Below are 15,900 nucleotides of genomic sequence, written 5' to 3' on the forward strand. Positions count from 1 at the left end.
AAAGATCTGGCCATTTGTAGACTATGGTATTATTTCTTGTCAGTGAGTTAGGGCTGGGCTTTGTTTCCAAACATTGTGTTTCATAGCCAACAAGGGATCTTGGATCAGTTTGTCTCAATCCTCCTTGTCACTGGGTTATACTTTTAGGCTGTGTAACATCATGTATGTATTAATGAGTTCCATGACTTGGCTGTACATACTTCTGATGGGAAAATGTGTAATTGGCTGACATCCAGTACTTCTGCGAGACTGAAACAAAAATCATTACCAACACATTTTCCCCCCATCATTGATGGAGGTTTTGTAGACTTGCACTTACACCCAAGGCAAAGAGGCCAGGTAACTCAGCCTCCCCTAACTGAATTTCAGGAGACTGGAATCAGGGGGCCGATCAGCCAGTCCTGCCCTAGACACAAACGAGGAGCCCGCTGGCTGCCGGCTGCAAATAGTTGGCACATCCGTCCCTCGGCGCAGCGGTGCCTCTCCAGACGATAGGTGCCCGTGGTACGTGTGTTGACAGAGCACTGCTCCGCCCGCCGGGGCACGTCCACCCGGTCTGTGCCACCGGCGGGGCTGCACCGCGCAGCCACCGCACTCGGGATCCGTCCCTAACCCACCCGGGCATGGCCGGCGGCCCCGAGCCGCGGTAGTGCCGGGAAGCGGCCCGGCCGACCCGCTACAGACCCCGGCCCGCAGCCCGCGGCTGGGCAACGCGGGAGCCCCGGCACCGGCGGGCAGCAGCCTGGCGGACGCGGGCCCGGGCGCTTGCCACAGGTCGCCGGGGCTGCCCTTCGCCTCCCGGCCCTGCAGGCCCGGCCGCGTGGGAAGCTGATCCCGGCAGGGCCTTCCCGAGTGCCGCTCGCTCTCAGACCCATGCGGGGCCGGGTGGGTCCGGGCCGGACCGCCGGCAACCACGGGAACCGCTCGGCTCGGCCGGGCCCGGCGGGGCTGCGGGTGGTGTGTGCACGGCGGGAGGGACTGAGCGGGTCAGCGCGGCGCGGAGGGCGGGGATAACCCCGTGGTGGCCGTCACGTGGAGCAGATGAAAGGGAAGCGGCTTGGCAGGGCGGAGAGGAGCCGGGGCGAGGGAAGGGGAGCGCGGCAGCGAGGAGCGGGGCGCAGCGCGGCGGGAGGGCCGCTGCCATGGGACGCTGACCGGCCCGGGACCCCGGCCCCGGAGCTGGAGCCGCTCGGGAGAGATGCGCGGCGGCGGGGCGCCGCTTCCTCCCGCCGCGCGATGAGGGGCTGCGGGGCCGGCGCGGGGCTGCCCGTGCCGCCACTGCCGCCGCCTCTGTTGCTGCTCGGGGTGCTGCTGGCCGCGGCGCCGGGCGCGGCGCTGGGCAAGGAGACGGCGTTTGTGGAGGTGGTGCTCTTCGAGTCCAGCCCCAGCGGCGACTACACCACCTACACCACGGGGCTGCAGGGCCGCTTCTCCCGCGCGGGGGCCACGCTGAGCGCCGAAGGCGAGATCGTGCAGGTGAGCGCGGCCGGGGGGCGCCGCCTGCCCCAAGATGGCTCCGCGGGCCCGGCACCTGCGGCACAAAGCGGGGCCGGGCCCCGCCGCCCCACGTGCGCCGCGCGGCCCGGGGACGCGGTGACAGATGCGCGCCCGCGCACAAAGGCCCAGCGCCGGCCTCACCTCGCCGGGCCGCCTCGTTTTGACAGCCGGGCGCGCGGCGCGGTCTCTGCGCGGCGGCAGCGGGCGGAGCCGAGGGCCGCCTCACACGCGCGGCGGGCTCCGCTCCGCTCCGCTCCGCTCTGCTCGCCCCTCCGCTGGGCGCGGGGCCGGCGGGCGGGCGGAGGCGGGGCCCCGCCGGGCGGCCCCTGCCGGTCCCGGAGCTGTGCGGGGCCGCTCCGCTTTGGGGGCGGCCGGGCCGCGGGGGGGCCCGCACTGAAAGTGCCGCGGCAGCAGTGGGTGCTGCGCCCTCGGGCTGTGCCGGTCGCTGCCCGCTCCGCGCCCGGAGCTGCGCGGAGCTGGACCCGATAGTGCTGCGCTTGGGGCTCCCCCGGAGCCGGGCTTCCACCGCGTCACATTTCGTACAGAGCTATGCTTGACTTTCTCACCAGAGTAATGGTTCTTGTCTTTGACCGAACGCTACTATCATTTACTCTTATTGGAACTCTTGAAGTGCTCATCTAATTCCTTTGTAGTCGCTTGTAATTGCCGACTTTATTTTTTTCCCCCCTTTGGCTAAGTAGAGAAAAATTACTTGAATGATGTTCTAGTAAGCTTGACTGTTAAGCAAGTGCCAATAGCAATCTTTATTTCTCTTTTAACAGCTGTGGGGTTTGTTTGTGTTCCATATATGTACACATACATACACACACAAATATATATATAAAATTTAAAAGAAACTAACTAAGCAAGTAAGTTCTAAAAACAACTGTTAAAGCTCTACAAACACAAATACATTACTATCAAAATAACTTTTTTTTTTACAGTAGAGAATACTGATTATGAATGCTTAATATTTCACAACAGTTTCAGCAGGGAGGATTTCTTATAAAAGTTCTTTTGAAGGTAGAAGAGTTGTGAGGACAAATTGCTGATGTAAGGTAATTTTTCAGAGAAAAGAGGGATGGACCAATGAAGTTATAATTATGACATTTAGAAGAGGTGGTGCTAGTAGGGGCTGGAACAGACATGGACATCTTTTAATCTTCTAGTGCTTTTTCGTTTTAAGACTTAATAGTGTCTTTGGGGCCAGCAGGAGACTTTAAAGGTTCCTTTTGTGTCAGGTGTTAGTATTAAAAACAGAATATAGGCCATTTACTGAGGTCATACTTTCTTGGTGACTGTAAGTAAAAGCGGAGAAAAAATAAACTGTTCTGTTAAGACTCAGATTTGCACAACTTGAAACAAGTTGTATTAAACAGACTTTTTCAGGCCTTATTGTTTGTAACATCACCTGTCTGCTTCCTCTTTGTGCCTGAACAGACAGCACCCCAGATAGCAAAGACTACAGTGAGAACCACATGATGTGGCAAATCTGTTACAGTCATTTGTCACTCAAAAATTGATTTGCTTATTCATCTGGATGCATGCTAGATAACATACATCATGGACAGGTTTGGGGTTGTTTTTTTTTTTTGTTTGTTTCATGAGCTGTGTGCTGCTCTTTTTTCAAAGGAGAGAACCTGGCAGATACTGTTCCAGAGCATCTAGACTGAATGCTATCAGTTGTGTTTTCACTGTCAAGGTTTTAGATTGCATATAACATCCCTTGTCAGTGCCCTGCTTCCTCTATCTCATCCTGAAAGTGAGTTTATCAGAGCCAAAATTGATAAAGATTTTCACAGCATTGTCTTGCCTCCCTTTTTTCAGCTAGGCTGTGTTTTTGTAGAACATTATGAATCTGCTGTTCTGGATCATTGTTTAAAGTTCACTGTGAGGCGTAGAAAAGTCTCATGAAGCTGTTGCCACTCAGAACCTGTTCAGCAGCAGCTAGTTGTACATCAGTCACAGTACATCTTGGCCCCAGCCCCTTTGTCAGTGCACACAGCTCTTTCAAGAATAAGATGCATTTTTCTTTAAAATGAAATATTAGAAATTCTTGAAAATCAGGCACACATTAAAGAATGGATCAAAGGAATTGTGGTTTTGGGACTACACAAAGACTTACTTTTGTTTATGTTAATAGCATCAATTACTCATTGGTCTTGAAAGTCTGAACAAAAAAACCCCAACCTTAAGAAACAATGCACTTTCAGCTTTTGATAGGTCATACATCCACTCCTAAACTGGTTATTGGTCAGATTCCTATCCACTAGTGGTGTGCTGTTATATTGTTTCTCATGTTATTGTGAATGAATCTTATTAGGGTCAAGTGTCTACCCAGAATAACTCTTCAGAGAGATGAAATGTTCATATGTCTTCTTTCATGTGGCCACAGTTTGTATTCAGCAAACTCATCCTTATGTTGCTGTGTCAGCTGGTCCTTAAACTGCTCGAAAGTCTAACCATTTTGGTGGTATCTGGCATACTGGAATATTCCATGTTTCTTGGGGCAGTATACTGGCCATTGATACGGTCTAGAGATTGGAAGTTGCAGATGTTTGATTTGAGAGTGACTGTGAAAACCAGACTTTGTTGAAACCTCTAAAATGATATATTGCTTTAAAACAAATTATGACTGGAGAACTCCTCATGGTTGAAACTTCTCGTACCACTCAGGGCAAAAGTTCAGATGTAGTCTTGTCTCAAACTCTGTCTTACATGGCCACAGACTGACAGTGCTCGGACAGTAGAAATCCCTGATTTGACTAGCAGTGGCTTTATTGCTCAGAGTGAGATTATGTGTCTCAATTCTACTTGAAACTGGCAAGATCCTGTCCCTGTTGTGTTCAGCTTGATAGCTAAGGTGTGGAGCATCTAATGTCGTGTTTCTTATAAATTTGTGGTTGTGATGGAACTGCTCAGGTGAGGTGCTTGGGAAAGAGGATCGAATTTAATGCTTGCCTTAGATTGCATTAAAAACAGTGATGCATCAAAAAATTTTATATGATACACATTCATCGTCAGTTTTCTCTCAGTCTTTCTTTTTTTCGTACTCCTTCCTTAAATGTACTGCTGAATACAGTAATGTGGGTATATATATATATACAATTTTGGAGAGAAGCAGCATGGAGGAGAGATTTGGGAATATTATGCATGGTTTTTCTTGTGCAACATAAGTTTGTGTTTTGGTTGGTTTGTTTCGGCTTGAAAGCCTCAGCAGGGAAATGATGAACTTTATGTAGCCATTGAACTGGAGCAGTTTGTAGATGATGTAATAATCTCCACTTGCATGTATTTTTTGTGCTTAAAAGGTAACAGTCTGGGGAGAACAAGCATAACTCAGTGCTTTAAACTCCAGGAAGAAAACAGAAGTGGGACACTTCCCAACTTCTTGCATGACGCTTCCTAGTAGCAAATTATTGCCCATCCTTCTCTTGTAGAAGGTGGGGAGGCTTCACACTTGAGTGCAAGGCAGTGTCTTGTGTGTTCCTTCTTTCTGTCTCCTTCCCACCCCTTATTTACTTCAACGGCTTGGAATCTTTCCTCTGTTTTCTCGAAATGCAAAAGTTAACTGAAGGTTGCAAACTGCACTCTGAAGCATTGGCAGACTTTTTAATGGTGTTGAAAGGAGTGACTCGAAATAACTGTGCAGATACATAGATGTCTAGCCATGATCAGAGGAGGCGAGTCAAGAGAATGTTTGCGTCCTTTGAGAGTGGAAAACAAAAATACGTATTTTGGGGTTTTTTTTGGTTGTTGTTTTGTGATCGTGCAGGTTAAGTTTCTTCTTGCTGAGTGCCTGAAGGCCATTCAAAATGAGGAAGTGGAATTATTTGTGGCTTTGAGTCACTGTCTTATTGAATGTTTTCTTTGCTAGTTATCCTCTTAAAATATGAAGACGCCTGGGATTGGGTTTGCGTTAGTTTCCGTACCTTAACTGTAAATCTGTGGCGTGCAGTAATGATCCTGAGGACATCAGGCACAATACATTTATCTGGGCTTCAGGTTTGCTTTGTCCTCGTGTCCTTAAAGGAAGCATAATTTGCTTTCAAAATAAGAGATGATTTAGTCAAAGACTTGCATAGTTCTTGTACCTGGACAGCCTTTGTAGAGTGTAAGGCACAGGCAGCTTTGCTCGCAGCAGAGGTCTTGTCTTGGGCTTGATCTCAGGACAGATTAGTCGAGCTGTTTCATAGTTTTATCCCTCCCTCTGTCCTTTTTTTAAAAAAAAAAGTTTCAATCATGCTTTATCCTGTTGTGTCCTGTGATGTGTGGGGAGGTACCCGGGGGAGTTGAAAACAGCCCATTAAGGTGTTTTGTTTAAGTCTTTATCCTCTTGCACTGTTTCTTGTTGACACTGAATGCTGTCCTCACACCCTGAGCTCCAGCCCAGTCACATCATTGCTGGCTTCTTTCACAAGGAGTTGCCTGTTCTTACTGGCTTCTAGCTGCAAGGCTGTAAATAAGGATGCTTGGTTTTTATTAATTCTTCAACATGGTAATATCCAAGATGTCTCTTAAAATGGTGGTGAAAAGACATGGGAGGGGGCTAATCCAAAGATGAGGTACAAAATTCAGTGATGAGTTACTGGTTCTGGAGGAAGCTCCAGTGTCTGTGGTATTTGCACAGAGCTGCAGCAATACCAGAATCCTTCTACCAGAACCTTATTGCAAGACTAAGGCAGTCCCTTGAGGAAAAGGTGGGAGGCACAGTGTAAGAAAATGAGGTAAAAGGTATTAAAATATGGAGAAGGTACAGTGGAAAGAGCAAAAAATGGTAATGTGACCCATTTAGAGGAAGAAGACTAAAGTAGGTTAAGTAAATAAATAAAAGCAGAAAGCTCACAACACTGGCTCAATATGCAGACCAACCAGTGCAATTTCTGTACTTCCAAGTAAAGGTGGGGAATCAGGTGGGTAAAATAGTTTGTGGGAGTTCAGGTAACTTTTCTGCATATGTTCATAGGTTTAGTTAGACTTCCTCACAGACGCTGAAGGTCTGTACTGTTGAAAACCTTGCCTTTGGTGGCAAGATGCTGACAACTTCCTTTTCCATGTGCTCCTCTTGCTTGTTTGGGAGGTGGAAGTAGGAAGAAATCCCAGGGAGGACTGGTGCTTAAAAATTGTTAAACACGGATCCATTTGGAGAATTTTTTTCATTTATATATATTTATTTATGTTTAGACTGGATCTATGTGACTACAGTGGTTTATATATAATTACAGCCTACTTCACAGTGTTACCAGCAGTTGTGGCCAGCCATGCCCCAAGGGTAGAACTGGCATACACTCCCCCTGAGCACCTCGCTGGTCCTCTTACTGGACAGGACAGCTTTTTCTTCAGTGCTTTGCCTAGTGCAGGGCTTCTGAAATGGCACCAGGGTGAAGTGTGTAGAGGACATAATTCAGTGTGACAAACGTTAAAGGGGAAGAACCTCGGGCAGCTCTGCTGCAAGCAGATCTTATAGGAAAGTCTTGAGTAGTTGTATAAAACCATTGATTAGCATACATAGTAATTTTCTTCCAGTTTATACCGTCTTGTGGTGGAGTGTGTATTTAAAAAGGCTCCCTTTTTTTATTACAGTCTTCTAGTTCTTGTTTTGGAATTGCAAAGTGAGGCCCTTCTGAACCAAAATAACTTTCAGAAACAGTTTTTCAAAGTATGAATGCTTTCAGGAGGCCAGCATTGGACTGGTTAAGGAAAGATAAGGTCTGGATGCAGTAATCTGCTCTATGTTCTACCCAGTTATGTAAGTGGTACATGTATTTGCATTAATACACTTACTACATTGGAAGTGCTCAATTTAGGGAGTATTAACTGGTACATACTATCTCTTGTTTTGGGCATCTGCCCTTCAGTGTTCAAATACGTTCAAACCAGAGCGTGTGCCTACACATGAAAACAGAATGAATGCGTGTTGAGTGCTTAGCCTTATTCCTCGTTTCCTGGCTTAAAAGGAGGGCCCTTCACACTCACAGAGATCAGCAAAGGAAAAATAGATGGTTTTTAAACAAAGATGTGGTTTGAAGCTGTTAAAACAGCAACAGAAGATGCATGTTAAGGAAAAAAGTAATTCTATTTTCCACATTTTTCTTGACTGCTTGGCACAAACCACAGGTGACCAGGGAGGTGTGATCTTGCGGATACCCAATAGAGACTCCCAAAAATTGCACTTCACTGCACTCATCCCATTGGTGAAGCTGTGCTTACAGTAGGTTTGAGTAGTAGTGCTCAGGAAAACAGGCCTCTGGTGACTTAGGGTGTCCTCTTCACAGTGGCAGACTGCTTTCATTCATTTTTTTGAATTTCCTTTTCATGCTGCTTAGAGACTTTCGTTGTTGCACTTGGCTTTAAGATGAAGAGCCAGTTTACAAAGGTTGATTAGGTGCCTGTTATGTTCCAGACACAAGTACAACCCTAAATATGCAGCTTAATATATGCAGACTCTCTAGGCTTCCCAGACACATGTTACTCTGTGCATTAATGTGAGGATTTTAGTTGTTTTCTAAAGCTGATGGCCAGCTTAAGCGTTCTGTTGGTTTCCTTGAGCTTAAGCTGCTTCATTATTTTGCATAATTTTCAGTAGTAAAGCAAATGGAAGAATCAGTGAGGAGGTCACTGGCCTGAGAAGAACTAAGGGGCATATTTTAGAGTCTGCAGTCATGGTTTGAGTACAACTGTTCAATTAGCCGTACAGGCATGCATGTTGCAAGTATGTGCCTCCTACTGTGAATTTATCGCATGTGCTTGGTAAGCAACTTTCAAATACTTCTGATTGTAGTGTTTGAAAAATTGCTTTTAATTCAGAAAAGAGCCTACTTTGTGCCAAGATCTGTTTTCCTACTTTGAGGCTTTTGATGCTTGCCTGCTTTAAAAAAATGCAGACAATAAAAAGTGTTTTAAGTGTGGCTGCGAAAAATCCTTCTCTGCTTCTCGGTTTATCCATTCTGCTCTGCCTCTCCTCCCCCAAGCAGAAGAGGCTCAAACCAAACTTGCTGTTGAGTTCACCTTTGGAACTGCAGGTTTTGAGCTTTTAAACTGTCCGCTTTGATGACACATTAAGAAATGTACATGTGAAAGACTAAGTTGGAAATGTAGAGGGTATTCTGTTTGGTTTTTTAACAGTGATGGGTCAGTTTCACAATTCTGTAGTTCATGGACAAGAACCTCTTTTAAAGGCTGTGGAGTTCTTTAAATTTTATTTTCTTTTACTCACAGAGACTGCCCTTGAAGATTTATAGACTTCTTGTTTGGGCCTGGCTAAATGGTGGCACTCTAAATTGATTGAGCCTTGATTGGTTTTATGCTAATAACAACAGCAACAATAATAATACCTGTATCTCATAGATAAAGCATCAATATTATATATGCAGCATGTCAGTTGTGTGCACTAGTGCTTTCTGTCCCTGTTGCATGAGTTTTTACCTGTCCTTGCTAGCTTTGGTGGTAAGGATGGAGGTTAGGATATGCAATGTAGCAGTTGCTGTCCTTTTCTTAGGTGCACTGGGTTTTCTCCTTTTTTTCTAAAGGGTGTGTGTGATATAACAGGGAAAGGTATTGGTTATCATTGCAGTACTGTATTTTAATAGGGTCCAGCATACTTTGTCATACCCAATTGGTATTTATTTAGAAGCCTTTTAGAGCAGATGTTGTCTTGTCTGCTGTGAGGGTAAAGAGTAGATGAACACTTTAGGTCTGGATGCCAAGCTGGCAGATATCCTGGATGATGTGTAGCAGGGCTGGGAGCAAGAAATGTACTCTTGAAACAGTGCCAAGAGATGCTGCTGAGTTCAGTATTTAAGAGGAGCCAAAGTCTGGAGACCTCTTTTTGCTCAGAGACAAGGTATCCCCAGTCTGGTAGCCAGCAGTGTTTTGCCTCCTTAAAAGATACTATCTATAAGATACTATACTATCCCAAAACCGTATCTGAAGAAAAGACTATGTGGACTAATTAATGCAAAAGAACTTCCAAGGTAGGATCATATTTCGGTTTTCCACTGTTTTATTTGAGAAAGCTACTCTGCCAGAGTTCCCCCTGCCCCCATTCATAGCTGTCAGGGATAATCTTTTTGGGTTTGGATACTGGGAACTGACAGTTTTTTCTACAGTGAAGTAACGGTTGTAGTTGCAAATTGGGATAAGTTTCTCACACCGGAGCTAAATCTCCTCAAATAACAAAAGTCAAATGAAGTGGTCTGCTCTCCTGTTGTCTACCACCCTTGGTTATCTTCAGGCAGCTGTGAGAAGGTGATTTGAAATCTTTCTGGACAGCTTTAGTATTAAACATTTGATCCCTGATGTGGAATAGTCAGCCAAAATGTATGCACACATCTATGTGTGAGGTATGCAGTATGAACAGAATCTCTTTCTGAAGTCTGTGTTAAGTGATTGTTTCAGGGGCTTGGATAGGAACGTTCCTGGAGTCCAGAGACATCCCAGCCTTGGAAGTTGTATGGAAAGAAGCTACTGTCCTTTTCAGTGAAAGGGCTGAAGTGTCCTGAAAGAGTTAAGCTCTACTTAGCTCACTCGTAAGGTATTTAATACCCTTATTAAACTCAACTGCTGGTTCTCTTTTTTTTCCTCTTCTTATGTTGAATAAAATTTCTTGAAGAGCTGAGCCTCTGCGTCTCAGATCAGAGGCTCACATGTTGAAGCTGGCAGTGCTAGAGGCTAGTTCCTATCTGTGTGACAGCATTTTTAATTTAACAGGACCGGCTTTGATGTTCTTGAATATTTATAGGCAGCTTCAGATCACTCTAGTATGTATTCTTTTTAACTGGAGCAGAAGTTCTTCACACAACAATTTCTTTCCCTCTGTTTACTCTTCGGTCTCTTTTGGATTTGTAGCCATCAGAGTGGTTTTATGTTACAGAAATATTGCTTAAATACTTACAGGAGGAGCCACTTGATTTCCTTTCTAGCTCCTGCAGCTTGGGGGTAGTCCAGTAACTGGATCTTAGCTCTTTGTTTGAGCCTTGCTACAGACACATAGTAAAAAAGATAGATGCAGTAAAACAGAATTTGAGCAAAACCCAGTTATGGTGAATCCTTCTCCAGTATCTCTGTAACCTCAGTTGGTCTGCAGTGGGTCCTCAAGCGCCCTCAGGAATCACAGAAGTGTTTGTCATAGACCTTAAGGAAGGAGCAGGTTGTGGTTTGAAGAGGAACTGAAAACTTAGGATTTGGCTGCAGTAGGAGCTGATCAGAAATTATGGAAAAAAGTTTTAGAAGGAAATTGCCACTTGGATCGTTGAACTTGAGTGGAACTTTGACCAGACTTGGGCAGGAGTCTTAAAAAACATACCTGATGGATGAGCTATCAGTCAAATTTTAACCCATCTCAGGCTTCTTTGCCTCAGAGACTTCCCTGCTCCACTGGCCCCCAGGCAGTGGGCTGCTCAGGGCTGGCACTGTACTTTTAGAAACAGAGGTGTGGGGGTTTTGGCACTTAAAATGCCACTGGCTTTGGTATCTTAGGCCTCATTGTGACTTGAACCTTTACCTTGATTTTGCCACAGAAGGCAGCATGTACATCATAAGAAAGTGTTCCCTCAGCTTTTGCTGTGGGCTTCTCTTTTCCTCCTTCTTCTGCCTTGTTTCCCTTCTGCTTTATCCTCTCAGCCCTGTGTTGTGGATGTCCTGTGGAACATTTATTATTGTTATATTATTATTACTGATGTCCTGACCCACAGAAACTGCTGTGGCCAGCTGGGACAGCAAAGCAATGGCATTTTTTCCTGGAACTTCTCTGTGTGGGTGCTGGTAGTTCAGGCAGATTCCTGTATCCTGCTCTGCTGCACTCACTGTTTCTTGTGAAGTTCTGTACACTTTGTGTTGCAGGATGATCTCCTAACTAAACTTGGAACACCGTTATTGAAGTAGCAGATTTTTCGTGTATTGTTTCAAAGGGTTTCACTTTGTAAAAAACTTTGTCTTTGGGTGATGATAATTTGTTTTAATGCACAGCCTACAGAGGAAAAGGTTTGTGGGTTTAGACATTTCTGCTGTAGATGCACTTCTCTGTTGGTACAGCCTTTTGTAGTTCAGCAAGTGAAATCAATATCACTGCCTAGGTAGATAAATAGCACTGGAAATCAGCCATAGGAGAAAGTGTTTGCTTGTCTATTTGACATAAGTAGTTTGCTCAAAGAGTGAGGCTTCTCTTACTGTAGAAATTCAGCAGAGAAATAGAGACCTGTAACTTACTAATGTAGCAGTGAGACTTTCTAAAATACACCAATAAACAGAACTTCATAGCGTACCAAACTAGAGAAAGAACTTGATACTGCTTTTTGCAGAAGGGGAAAAAATCTGCCTGTGGCATCTAAACATCGCATTTTCACAGTTAATTTTAGGGGAAGACCTATTTAGAAAGTGAAGCAGCTGTGTGGTATCTTCAGGAGTTGTGTGTTCATGTACCTCCTGTTAATGCTGATGTGACATCATTGCCTGAACTCTGTGGCTGCTGGAGTGCCATTTCAGTGTTTGTGTCTAGGGACGGGTGGATGTAGTGGTGACTTCATTTTTCTTTAGTTCCTTCCTCCAAACTGTTGTTAACAAAGGTAGTTTTCCTTCTCCCTACATACCCTGAAATATCCTTGTGAGACAGGAAAATTTATCAAGTGTGGAAATACTTAGTGCTTCTGTCTCTGGGAAGGATTTCTCCAACAATCACAAGTTGTGCTAGGGGAGGTTTAGATTAGATACTAAGAAAAAAATTTTCACACAGAGCATTGGAAGAGACTGCCCAGTGAAAATGGTGGCGTCACTGTCTCTGGAAGTGGATGGGGCCTTCAAGGACACGGTTTAGTGATGAACATGGTGGTTTGGGTCAGCAATTGGACTTGATCTTAATAATAATTCTGTGATTCCCTCTATCGTTGTGCTGTTGTCTTAGTAGGAGCTAATAGACAGTAGCATATATCTAGTTAAATGTTATTGCAGTGAGAATTTTTGCAAATCAAATTATTTTGCCATCTTTAAGTTGCACTTGGTGTCTTGGAAGTCAAATTGGTGAAGCTGGGAAAATATTTGCTTCCTATTGTGTAAGCACTAAAACTTGGCTGGGTGGTAAGGATATTGCTAGTGAATAACCTCATAGATAAAGATACTTGTCAGGCTAGGTAGCACTGCTTGGGAAGCCAAATTGTACATATATTTTTTAGCAGTTGTACTATCGAAGTACTGCTGAATGTTGAAATCTTGTCATTATAAACATATTCCAGATAAAATGGGCTATGCAGTCTTCAGAACAGAATACACAAACTGATGCAATCTGTTCTTATGACAGCAGAATTCTGACCTAGGTTAGGACTAGTTCAGGTAGGAATGACTGAGAAAAGTAATAGGAATCCTGAGTATCTGTCAAGGGAACGTTGTGGGGCAGGGAACTTGACTTTTTTATAGCATTCCTCCCAGAAAAAATGCCTGGAACAACAAACAAAGAGATGCTCAGAAGAACAAGAGAGAAGTTGAACAAGCCTTAAAAGAAAGCCATCCTAAAGCAGTTGCTGGGGTATAGCAAACTGTAAACACTGCCCAGCTGGGGAATATCCTCTAGCACTTTCTCTGCCTTCAGAGGCGTGGTGGTTATGGCCACTCTACTTTAAGGAATGGTTCATGGACTGTGTGATAGAGGAATTTAATCTTTGTATCAGTATGATAATGTGGCATATCTGTGCCCAACTGCAGGGCTCAGTTTCTCAGCACAGAATAGCATTTCTTAGTCTGAAAGAGAATCTCTAAGTGAATTCACAGATTTCTGCTGTTCATGTTTTAAGGTATTAACATTACAAACTGCCTCTGGAAGGAGGAGTTGGTTTTATTTACCTTTTCAAGTTGAGACAGCTGCTAGAAGAATACAAATTAAAAAAAAAAGTATTTAGAAATAAGGAAACTTACATTTACATTAAAAATACATTTATTTTTTTAGAGTAATTGCAGGCATTTTCAGTGCTTCTCCTTCAGCTTACTTCTTAAGGATACAGAGTACCTTTATAAGTGTGCAGTAATTTTTAAAGCAATTAAGAATGTGCTGTTCAACTGGGACTTTAGGGGTACCTGTGTTTTTTGGTTTGGTTTGGTTTTTTTACTGTCCATTTAGAAACCTGTCAGTGAATGTCCTTGCAGATGCTGAGGGATGACTGCTAACAGTGAATGAAGCAAATTACTGGAAGCATGAACAAAATGGGTTAGAACAAAACATATGCTCTGCTTTGCAACAGGTGAGCATTTGCTGCCTAACTGAAATGCTAGAAAAGATTGCTTTGAAGTCATGCATGTTTTAGGAAAATACTTCTGATGTTGGCCTGATCCTGCCTCTCGTTAGCTGGTGGGGAATTGATCTCTAGTGCTAAGACTCTAGGATCATATTTCTAGTACTGAGGCAGGTACTAGATTATTCAGTGGGTGAATAAACTTCATTCATGGTGTTTAAAATTTGGCAGCTAATCCTGGCAGAGCAGCAGCTCTCCCCTGCTGTCCTACAGGTTGCTTTTCCAAACCCACGTTGTTGCTCTCTGGGGTGGATGGAGTGGAGGTGGGGAGCAGCTTTCTGAAAGGGCTCTGTTGCTGGTTAGAGCCTGAGATGTGTTGTTTCTGGGGCTGGCAGCATGGTTACAGGAGCCCTGCTGGACAAGTAGTTACTGATCTTAAATCTGGATGGTTGAACAAGGCAGAAAAAAAATTAGGTTTGACCTCTGATTTCTTTCCTGATTGCCTTTTTCTTTCCTTTGAATTCTCACTTTCTGATTCCTTCTAGTTCTTGTGTGAATTCTCACGGCACTGCCAGGGACACACACAACTGTTTCTGAACTTCAAGGTGGAAATGATCTGCAAGAAAATTAATAAAAGTTCATGATGCTAACGTTTCAACCCCACACTTCTATAATAATTAAGACAGGAAAAAGTTATAATAACCTCTAACTAATTCAGAATTAATCTTTATGTAGCTGAATTTCTCGTCTCATTTATCTTTGAGGGTAGAGAAGGAAGATTTGGTTTGTTTTGAAATGTGATTGTTGCAGTCCTGCAGTTGGAGGTATTTGATAAAAGCTCTTTGCCTTTGTTATATCTAGCCACAAATGTGCAGTAAAAGAAAATTAAATTAACAAAGAGAGAATTTCTTATATGTGATGCTCCTTAAATATTACTTTTAGTATGCCTTATCTCTGGTTGTGGACCAGGTCTCCAAGGACACCGAAGGGAAATGCCAAGGTGGTGTAGAATCTTGGAATGCCCAGCCCTGCAGGGTCTGTTAAAATAATCACTAGTGCCTGAGTCATGGTTATCCTTCAGGGCAATTTTATAGGTGGCACTATTTCTGTCATGTTCTGATATTTCATGATGAAATTACTTACAGATGGTTTGCAGGCCGAGAAACTGGGGTTGGTATTTTTTATCTCAAGAGACCTTACCTTTCTTGAATAAAGCTAATTAGTAGTGCTTTGGAAATCAGTTCTGTACCCTTCTTAGGGTCAAAATTAGGGATTCAACAGAGAGAATTAAAGTGCAAATAAGCAGATCCAAAAGTTGGCTATTCAGACACGTCTCAAAGTTCCAGCAGGATTTACTCTTTTTTTGCTCTAATATTGACCAAAAGATGGGTCATGCATAAATAGTTGCATCAGTGTGCTAGTCTGTTGGGTTAATATACTACTTTTGTAGTCTATATAACAGCAAATTTGTCATCAGCTTTATTTTATAGTACATTTTGTGATAAGAAGTGTTTGCCAACCACCTTTCCCCAGCCTGCCTGCCCAAAGCCAAATCAAGTTTCTGAAACTGTAGTGTGAGATTTTAAGCTGCTGGCTGCATTGATTGAAGATGTTTTTAGACTGAAAATGAGAAAGGCAGAGCTTCATTTTCCCTCAACTATTAGAACAATCATTTAACTTTCAGAATATGTTTTAATGGCTTTTTTGGGCCTGACACATCCCCTTGCATCAACCACTTGTGCAAAAATGTTAATATAAAGTTAATACTGCTTCCAGGTAATGGTGATCTGTTATCAAATATTTTGGATTCTGTCCAGTCTGCCAGTTCAGCACTAGTAAGGACTGGGCATGACAATTGATCTTGAGCACTGTATTGAACATTCAGCCAATATTCAAGCACTGCTGCATGACATCCAAATTCCCTGTGACACACTTTCCCTTGTAGCTGTCAATTGCAGCCCCAAAGTTCTGCAAACAGACACAGCTGTGTTTTCATGGTACAGCTCAACTGAGTTCTCTGGTTTATCTGCATGGGAAACCTGCTGTTGTGATTTGCCCAAGCTGTTTCCATAGTATTTGGAAAAAAGAATGAAATTTTGGGTCTCCTGTCTATAGTGTTTGTGCTGACTCTTCAGGCTCTGCTGGTGAGTGAGTGGTGCAGCTGTTGCAAAGATTAGCCAGTAGTAGT

At 44.0% G+C, this 15,900-nt stretch overlaps 1 protein-coding gene across 1 annotated transcript in view; it reads left to right on the plus strand.

The window, feature by feature from the left end:
- The first annotated feature begins 1,330 nt into the window (after nt 1–1,330).
- ZNRF3 (zinc and ring finger 3) overlaps nt 1,331–15,900 on the plus strand; it is a 66,679-nt gene continuing 52,109 nt past the window's right edge. The window contains exon 1 of the mRNA XM_082293450.1: nt 1,331–1,476. The gene's annotated coding sequence lies outside the window, so the exon portion shown is untranslated. The remainder of the gene's footprint in view (nt 1,477–15,900) is intronic.

The sequence above is a fragment of the Coloeus monedula genome (assembly GCF_965178545.1).
Source record: "Coloeus monedula genome assembly, chromosome: 18".
Lineage (NCBI taxonomy): Eukaryota > Metazoa > Chordata > Aves > Passeriformes > Corvidae > Coloeus > Coloeus monedula.